Source organism: Lissotriton helveticus, chromosome 6 (assembly GCF_964261635.1).
Source record: "Lissotriton helveticus chromosome 6, aLisHel1.1, whole genome shotgun sequence".
Classification (NCBI taxonomy): domain Eukaryota; kingdom Metazoa; phylum Chordata; class Amphibia; order Caudata; family Salamandridae; genus Lissotriton; species Lissotriton helveticus.
The window spans coordinates 1,666,730,278-1,666,740,449 of record NC_136067.1 but is presented as its reverse complement, the minus strand read 5'-3'; positions in this window follow the sequence as shown (position 1 = coordinate 1,666,740,449).

The window sequence follows — 10,172 nt, the reverse complement described above, 5'->3', positions numbered from 1 at the left end:
CAGGTAAAATGAAGAAGAATTCCATTTCTTTTCTGCTATTTCTGTATTCTAAATTTGCCAAAGCACTAAAAAATATTATATGTAAAAATGTTAAGTAGTGTGTTAAGTTTTTGATGACTGTTATTGATTTACTGTTTGGTAATAGTGGTTAATAACATTTTTTATTATATTTTACCACAGATTCAACTGCAGATCATTTCAAATTTTGAGAATGCCAACTAAGGAGAGAATGAGTAAGGCTACAAAATGTCAAAGACAGCAGGTCCATCATTTACAGCAGCAGTCCTCTACAATAAAAAATCGTCAAGTCACCAAGAAAGCACCGGGTAAGACCACGAAAACATTCATAAGAAACATTTCTAGAAAAAAAAGTAGTACTACAGAAAATGTTTTTGTCCAGAAAAAGAGAAGCAATTTAAACGGGAAGGAAAGGCCAATCAAAAATGTTACTGCTAGAGCAAGAGATAACTCTGTGCATGATAGTAGAAGGAAACAACAGTTTAGGGACATTCGTAAACGAATGTTCCGCAACAGGATAATTGGCAATTTGTTAAAAAATATTAAGAAAGGTCAACAGAAAGTGGTTTTTTATAAGAGAAAAAAAAAAGTTGAGAAAGTTATTGATCAGGCATTTGAAATTAAACGAAAGTTATTTATTTTGATAATCAATAGAATTAGGAAGCTAAACAAGGCAATTTATGATTTCAAAAGAAATAGTAGATGGAAGAGAATAGTTAATCGTAGTAATTTTTGTGAAGTTTTTTCCGGAGAATGGATGCATAGTTCAAGTTGTGAGGCATTTTTCAATGAGGAGAGTTATTTCCAGGATAATGATTTGGTGCATGCAGTTGACACCAGCGGTCGAGCTTATGAGGTGAAAGATGGTTGTCCAGTTGAAAAAGAAAAACTTGTGACAACAGAGGCAGAAGAGATGTTAGGTAATGAGGTTTTAGGAAGACGTCATAAGGGACCTGTGTACACCTGGAAGTGTAGTAGTATTTGCAGTGAGCGACAGGATTCCATATATTTGCTTTGTGATTTTGTACGGACATTTAATAAGAAAAGTTTGAAGCAGAAAATGAAGTTGTTGCAAGAATTAGATCCTTGCAGAGTGAGAGAAGTGACAGGTTTGCATGGTCATTCACTGGCTTGTCTTTCCAGGAGAGTATGCCAGAGTGTTTTTCATCATTTCAGGATGCTAGCAGTGCATCATAATAAAGTGAGGAAATTAGTTAGAATGTTGTATTATGCTAAGAGTCCAGCAGTTATGCTTAAACAATTATGCGCTGCTCTTTTGCATGGTTCTGAAATAGATGTGAAGAATATGTGTGAAGAAATTGAGTTTTGTTACTTTGGAAGTAAAGAGGAGAATGTTGAAATTGACCCAGAAGAAGAGGGTAATGTGGAAGATAGTGTACAGGTTTCCAGTACAGATAATTTTCAGAAGGAAATTGCCACGTTTCAGGTGAAATCAAGTGAGAGGCCTAATTTCACTTGTGTGTGTTGTCGACGCACTTATTATAAGAATCAGACTAAGTTAGTGGGTTTATATGCAAGAAGTGAAAGGGAAAATAATAGTGAATGGAAGGATTTCGCTACATACTTGATGGTAGAAAATTGTTTTGATTTGGGATCGGATCAACGTGTGTGTACTTATTGTTGGAACAAATTAAATCAAAACCAGATGCCTGCTAGAGCGGTTCATAGTAATCTGGAATTGGTTGAGATTCCTTCTGAATTGAAGGATTTAAATACTTATGAATCTATTTTGATTCAAAGTATCCATCCCTTTCAGGCTATTGTAAGAATGGAGCCAAAGACAGGGAAATTGCCTCCATCAGATTTACAGAGAGGATTAAAGGGAAGAGTTGTTTATTTGCCTCTAGATTTAAAGAAAAACATTAACACAATTGGAGTAGAAAAAGTGGAAGAGGAACCTCTGGTTATCTTAGTTAATGGGGTTCCGACAAAGAATAAAAAAATATGGCAAGATTTAGTGGATGTTAGGAAAGTAAAAAAGGCAACATTGTATTTGAAAAAAAATAATAAGTACTATAAGAATGTATATGTTGCAGAAGAGAAAGTAAGTGAGGAAGAGGATAGCGATTTGTGTGCTGGTCAAATTGAGAAAGTAGAACCCTCTAAAAGTGAAGAAATATATGAACATTATAGTGTTCATCCTTTGCATTCCAAGGAAGTCATGGGGAATGCTATTGAGTTGTTTCAAATGAAACAAGCCAAAGGGAGTCCCATTAGTGTCTGGGAGGAAAGTTTGGAAGCTCGGTGTTTTCCGCAGCTATTTCCAACAGGTCAAGGAGGAAGATATGATGAGCAACCTCATCAAATTCCTGCTTCTGAATACCGGACTTTACGATTGTATGCAGAAGATGCTAGGTTTCGACAATGCATTCCCTATTTGTTTCATCTCCTGTTTGAAAGCGATCTGTCTGGACTGTCATATGCAGTGAACCACATCTTGAAAAGTGGTATACAGATGAAAACATCTCGGCAAGTGACTTTATGGATAAAGTCAATGTCCAAGACAGTATTTTGGATTGTCACCTGATTAATCTCATGGCGTGTCAGCGTGGTACTAATGAGTACTGGTACCGTCGTCATGGTGATTTTAAATGTATGCTGAGGAACTTAGGAACTCCCACATGGTTCCTCACTCTGAGCTGTGCCGAGTATGGCTGGGAAGACTTACTTGAATTTCTACGAGAGGCAAATGGAAACATCGAAAACATCGAATTCAAGACACCCGGAGAACTGTGCATTTTGGATCCAGTGAATGTATGCAGGTACTTCAATCATAGATTTGAAGCTATGATGTCTTTCATCATGAATAAGAAGAATCCACCTCTTGGAGAGGTGTTGGATTTCTTCTGGAGAAAGGAGTACCAAGCAAGAGGTGCTCCTCATATACATATGCTGCTGTGGATCAAGGATGCACCTAAATTTGGAACAGATCCAGAAGACTTAGTGATGAGTTTCATAGAATAGTATTCTACATGTGCTGTTCCAAACGCAAAGGAGGACAAAAGTCTAAGAGAACAAGTTCTATGCTTCCAAAGCCATCGTTGCGGAAAGTACTGTCGTCGTAAATTCAGAAACAAGGACAAGTTCTACACCAAATGTCGTTTCGCCTTTCCACGACCGGTGATTTCTAAAGGAAGAGTGAACAGTTTGATGTCTTCGCTGCGACATAATGTGATGAAGAAATCACCTAAAAACACGTACAATTTGAAGAGGAACGAAGAGTCCAAGTACATCAACGACTACAACCCAGTGATTTTGTCCATGTGGAATGCTAACATGGATATACAGTTTGTGGCTGATAACTGTATGGCTGTGGCTCGGTATGTGACATCTTACATCACCAAAAAAGAAAAGACAGAATGGAAGGATATGTGGGAGGACATTTCCCATGAAAAGAGCCTCAGTAAAAAGTTGTACAGTTTCAGTCTGAAGATGTTGTCGCATCGAGAAATCGGAGCTTACGAATGTTCTGACCGGTTGTCTTCAGCAAGTCTCTATGCCAAATCTAGGAGTATCGTTTGGGTGAGTCTTGGTCTTGCTGCAACGCGTAATCGAGTTCTGAAACCTGTGCGGGAAATTGAGTATTTGGCGGAAAAGGAGCCAAACAGTACCGAGATTTTGAAGACCAACATGTTGGATACATATTATCCAAATCAAAGCAGTCACCTCGAGAATGTTTGTCTGTATGAGGTTCTACAAAATTACATATTCAAGAGGAACATCAAAGAAGATATTGATAAAGGAGTGTATGCTGTAATTGGAAGTGAGGGATGTCTGGTCAAGCAAAGAAAATGCCACTTGGTAAACCATCGAAAATTGAGTGGCGAATCTCCTGAAAAAAAGGAGTTTTTCTATTTAGCACTTTTGCAACTTTTCAAGCCTTGGCGTGCAGAAGAGGAACTGCTTGGAGATTTCCTCTGTTATGAAGACTCTTTCACTGCCGCCAAGGAGACCATAGAATGTCCTGCTTTTCCCAAATATGTACAAATGTTGAATGCGGAAATCGAGCAGGAAGCAACGATTGCAGCCGAGATTGCCAGAGACAGTTCTCAGGACAGTCAGAGTTCTGTTTCATTGAGTCAGGATCCACTAGGAGGACCTGTTATCAAAAATGAAGCTGCCACTGCCATGAATGAAGTGGAAAGAGCCATGGCACATGCTCAGGAGGATGCGGTTAACTTAGAAGACTTGGAAAGACAACTCAACGTTGAGCAGAGGAAAATATATGACGAAGTTACCAAGCAAATTGATCATTTTATTTATTTATTTATTTATCGATTTGTTGAGCGCGGTTGCTGCCCAGAGGCGTCCAAGCGCTGAGATTAAACAGAGACGTGGCGGGCCGGGAGTGTAAGAACTACCGTCTCCCCTCACATCCCCCATCCTACCGTCAGCCCCTCTTCTATACCTTGCAGTATTGTCCCCCCTGCTACCCCTAAAGCCCTCACGGCGTGTTATCTCAACACCCGGTCTGCGGTCGCGCACGCGCATGAGCTCTCGGTCCTGCTGGATACTCATGCCCCAGACCTCCTCTTCCTAACGGAGACCTGGTTCTGCGATGACTCCCTCCCCGCCCTATTATCCATCTTACCGGCCACTTACTATGCCCTTAGGGCCGACCGCCCTACCGGCAGAGCTGGGGGTGGCGTGGCAGTCATCGCACATGCCGATCTCCCCTTTCAAATCCTATCCCTGCCCGGTATTGCGACCTCCGAATATCTGGTGATTCGCACCACTTCCACCTCTCCCCCTCTGACCTGCTTCCTCACCTACCGTCCCCCTCAATCCCCCATACAGTTTCTCTCTGATTTCTTGGACATTTTAGCCACGATTACAGTCAATAACTCTGCTATCCTACTTCTGGGCGACTTCAACTTCTGGCCCTCTGACCCTGCTGAATGTTCGTCCTCTAAGGAGTTTTCTGACACTCTCCAATCTCTTAACTTTACATCTTTCGTTCACTCCCCCACTCATATCAAAGGTCACACGCTCGACCAGATCTGGTCCCTGAATTGCCCTGTGGATTCTCTCTCCATCTCGCCCTGCTCATGGTCTGATCATTACCTGATCTCATTTTCCCTTCCTACCCACCCCCCAGCTAAGCCCCCCCGCCCCAAAAACACCTGGGTTCGATCTTGGGGCCGAGTCAATCCGGAAAATCTCTCCTCCCTTCTCACCTCCTCCCTTCCCTCCTTGCAGGGTCTTTCCACTCTCTCCCAGTTTAAGGCCATCGACCATTGGCTCTCCTCTGGCTGCGACTCCGTCGCCCCGCTCAAACTTATCACCTCCAAGCGCGAGAAGGATGCCAACCGGTGGTTTAACGTAGAGCTTAAGGCCACCAAACTTAAAGTACGCCGCGCGGAGCGGGCATGGAGGAGAAATTATTGCCCCATTTTAAAGCTGGAGTATACCACCGTTCTCGCCCAATATAAAAAAGACATCTTGGAGGCTAAAACATCTTACTTCTCCTCCAAAGTCCTCGCCGCGGATAACCAATCCAAAGAGATATTTACGATCATCCACAACCTAGCATTCTCGGACAGAACAACCCTCAAGCCCGTTCCGTCCGAAGACCTCTGTCACTCCCTCAATAACTACTTTATTCACAAAATTGCGATCATCAAAGCCAACATCCCTCCCCCTTCCCCCTCCTTCATGGATCCCCAATGCCCCCCTCCCAAGGGTGAGCTCATCACCCTCCCCCTCATTACTAAGGAATCTCTGATCTCTTTATTTTCCTTGGTCAAATCTGGCTCTCCGCTTGACCCCTGCCCTGCTCACATCCTCCGGCATATATTTTCCACTTGCCCTGACCCCCCCCTTCACCTCCTTAATAGTTCCCTTGCCCAAGGCATAGTCCCAAACCCCTTGAAGTCTGCGGTTATCGTGCCTATCCTAAAAAAACCCGGGGCAGACCCCACCGTCCCCGCCAACTTCCGCCCCATCTCCCTCTTGCCATTTTTGGCTAAGGTCCTCGAGCGCCACGTCACCGGCGCCCTGAGCTCCTTCGTGGAGAGGCATGGGGCTCTTGCCCCCCGCCAGGCCGGCTTCCGCCCCGCACACTCTACGGAGTCCGTTGTCATCTCGGTCCTGGACAACCTCAGGGAGGGTATGGATACCAACCAGCGCCAGGCCCTAGTGCTCCTCGACCTCTCTGCCGCCTTTGATACTGTGGATCATACCATTCTGCTGTCCCGTATCAAGGCGGCGGGGATCGGGGGTACCGCTCTGGTCTGGCTTTCCTCCTTCCTGAGGGACCGCACCCAGGCCGTCCGCCTGGGCGACTTTACAGCGGACGTCCGGAAAGTTCAATGCGGGGTCCCCCAAGGTTCCTCCCTTTCCCCCCTCTTATTCAATCTGTACGTTGCCCCGCTTATCTTTTCTCTTCAACAGATGGAGGTCGCCGTTTTTAATTACGCGGACGACCTCCAGCTGGTTTTCAATCTATCCTCTTCTCCCTCCTCTATCTTAAACTTTCAATCTGTCATGCTCCACATCAGGGACTGGATGAACCACAATCACCTCAAACTCAACCCCGACAAGACCGAACTGGTGTTGACGGGTGGTTCATCCAGCCCCTGGTCTCCCCTCTTCTGGCCCCCCTCCCTTGGCCCTTCTCCTGTACCCTCTTCCTCTGTTAAAACCCTGGGCATAAAACTCAACTCTCAACTCACCCTTCACTCCCAGGTTAGCTCTATGGTGTCTTCTTCTTTTCTTGCACTGCGCACTATACGCAGGGTGTCCCGTTTCTTCACTTTTTCCGCTCTCAAACTTATTATTTTGGCCTTGGTAGTATCCCGCCTGGACTACGGCAACGCCCTATATGCTGGCAACCCCGCATATAGCTTGCGCCGCCTACAACTGATACAGAACCAGGCGGCCCGCCTGGCCTTCAAACTTCCAAAATTTCACCACTCTACCCCTCTTCTAAAAACGCTACATTGGCTCCCTGTGCTGGCCAGGGTCCAATTTAAGCTCGCCTCTATCACCTTTTTGGCACGCCAGGACGTGGCACCTGCATTTATCTCTTCTGAGATCACTCCCTACGTTCCCACCAGGGAACTCCGCTCGTCCTCCCAGTCCCTCCTCACTGTCCCACGCTACCGGAGAAAGAAGTGGGGAGGCTCAAAATTTGCCACTCTTGCCCCGATCCTCTGGAATTCCCTTCCCCTCGAACTCCGCTCCATCACTCTGTACCCCCAATTTCGAAAACATCTCAAGACCTTCTTGTTCAAGAAGTTCCTTGAGTAACACGCCATCACCCCCCCTCGCTTTCTAGCCCTGGACCATGTTAGCATTAGCGCCAAGAAACCGTTGGTAGACGTGCGCTCTATAAATAATTTTAAACTTAAACTTAAACTTAGTAAATAACAATGTTTTCAACTTCTTACGGAAGGAGAGCAGGTCGGGTGTGGACCGAAGAGTAAGGGGGAGGGCATTCCAAAGTCTGGCGGCGTTCAACGAGAACATCCTACCCCCAGACCTAGCTCTCTTCACTCTAGGGACGACTGCCAGAAAGGCACCCGTAGACCGGAGGTTCCTGTTAGGATGGTAGGGGGTAACCAGGCTGTTGTTAATTGCTGATCCGGTCTTCCAAAAGGCCCGATGCGTAATGCACAGTGCCTTAAAAGCCACTCTCTGCCTCACTGGCAACCAGTGTAGGCTTTTCAGGCCATGTCTGGCAGACTGGGACCGTGGAATCTGGAGTATGGTACGAGCCGCGCAGTTTTGTACCACCTGAAGCTTCCGGAGGGTCATCTCAGGTGCCCCTAGGTAAAGAGCGTTGTTTGAGTCCAGACGGGACTGGATGAGGCCTTGTACCGCCACCTTCTTGGCGTCCAGGGGCAGAAGTGGAAGAACCTTCCTCAATGATCTCAGTAGGCCAAAACAGGTGGCAGACAGCCTGGTGGCCTGAGTGGAGAAAGAGAGCTTGTTGTCAAGCCATACTCCCAGGCTCTTCACACTATCCTTGGGAGTAGGGGGTACGCCTAGACCATCGGGCCACAGGGAGGTGAAGGGTACTGGTGAAGCTGGACCTAGGAGCATGAGCTCTGTTTTTCCTCCATTCAGTTTGAGGGAGGAGTTGGTCATCCATTCCCTCACATTCTCCAAACAGTTCCGACGGCCAGCCGAGGGATGCCTGTTGTTCTCTTGGGCCAATGAAACCACTAGCTGGGTATCATCGGCGTACGACACTATCTTAATGCCGTACGGTTCGACTACCCCAGCCAGAGGTTTCATGTATACGTTAAATAGTACCGGGCTCAGAGACGATCCCTGCGGAACTCCACAGCTGAGTGGCCTGCTGGTGGACGTTGTGTCGCCATCAAAGATCTGAAAAGATCTTTCAGCCAAAAAGGAACTGAACCACCTTAGTGCATCTCCCGTGATTCCGATGTTCTGGAGCCGGTTCAGCAGAGTGGCATGGCTGACCGTATCGAAGGCTGCACTTAGATCAAGGAGGATCACTGCCACTGATCCTCCCTGATCCAGTATCCTTCGAGATTCTTCGGCGACTGCTAACAGGGCCGTTTCAGTCCCATGTTTTGGTCTGAAGCCTGTTTGGGACGTGTGAAGCAGGGCATGATTCTCCAGGAACTGGCCCAACAGGGCATTTATGTATTTCTCCAACACCTTGCCAGCCCACGGGAGGAGTGAGATGGGACGGTAATTGGAGTGGTCATCGGGGTCTAGGCTAGGTTTTTTTAAAAGCGCCCGAACCATGGCTTGCTTCCAAGCAATGGGGACTGTACATGTGGATAAAGACTGGTTTAGCAGTTCCAGGATTACGTGAAGGATGACTTCATCTGCCTGCATCAAGATTTCTGGAGGGGCTGGGTCGTGGGGGGAGCCCGACTTTACTTGGCGTGCCACTTTGTTTAAAGTGTCCAGGTCCAGGAGGGGAAAATGATCAAGCATAGGCTCAGGAGTCGATTGACCTGGGGGGGAGAAATTTTCCGGGTAGGATGAATCAGTCGCCTCATGATTTGAGGCCATGGCTGGAAAGGTGGAGTATATGTTTAAAACCTTATTGTAGAAAAATTCCGCCAATTCATTACATTGCTCCTGAGTCTTGATCAAAGGGGGAGCCGTGACAATATTGGTACATTGTTTTATAATATTAAAAATTTCCTTGGGCTTAGATTTGGATTCTAAGATTTTATCGGAATAGTAGAGTGCCTGGGCTGTCCTGACCCCTTCTTTATAAATTCTGATCGCCTCTCTATAGTATGCCTTTTTTTCCGGGCGGAAGTCTAAGCGCCAAGCTCTCTCTCGTTGTCTGCAGAGGCGTTTTAACTCTCTTAGCGAGTCAGAAAGCCAGGGGGCTGATTTCTGCACTCGCTTTGAGGAGGACCTGCGGAGAGGCAGAAGTGGATCCAAAGATTTTGTGATCCAGCTTACATAGTTTTCGTACGCCACATTAGGGTCTGGGCAGGGTAACGGGCGGGTGGCGTCTAACTCACGTCTCCATGGTTCCACGGGCAGTTTTGACCAATTTCTCCTCATTGTAATTTGAGGGGTTGGCTGGGGGGCTTTGTAGGTAACCCAGGTAAACGGGACCAGAAAATGGTCTGACCATGGAAGGGGGATGGGTTGCTCCGTAATTAAATCCAAGTAATTACTAAAGATAGGGTCCAGGAGGTTACCTTTTTCGGGGCAGTGACCAGCTGAACCAGTTGGAGGGCTCCAAGGTTATCTATTAGCTCCGTGGCGGTGTGATCTGATGGCGAGTTAAAATGCAGGTTGAGGTCTCCCAACACCGTGTGATTGGCCGTCGATAGAATTCTTTTTCCTACGATCTCTGGGAGAGCTCTAAGGAATGATTTTGCAGACTCGGGGGGGCGATAGATCAAGGTGCCTGAGAAGGAGTTATTTGCGTTGAACTCTATGCAGAATTCCAGACTCTCACATCCGGAGATGGTATCTGTTGAAGTGCGGCAGTGGTACTGGTCCTTTGTAATAATGGCCAGACCACCCCCTCTCCCTTCCGGTCTGTCGAGTCTGAGGATGTGATAGCCAGTTGGTAAAGCTGCAACTATATCAGGCTCCGAATGAGCCGTGAGCCACGTTTCTGTTAAAAAGAGCACGTCTGGTTTGTGCTCCTCAAGCAGCATGGCAATTTGTGTGCAGTG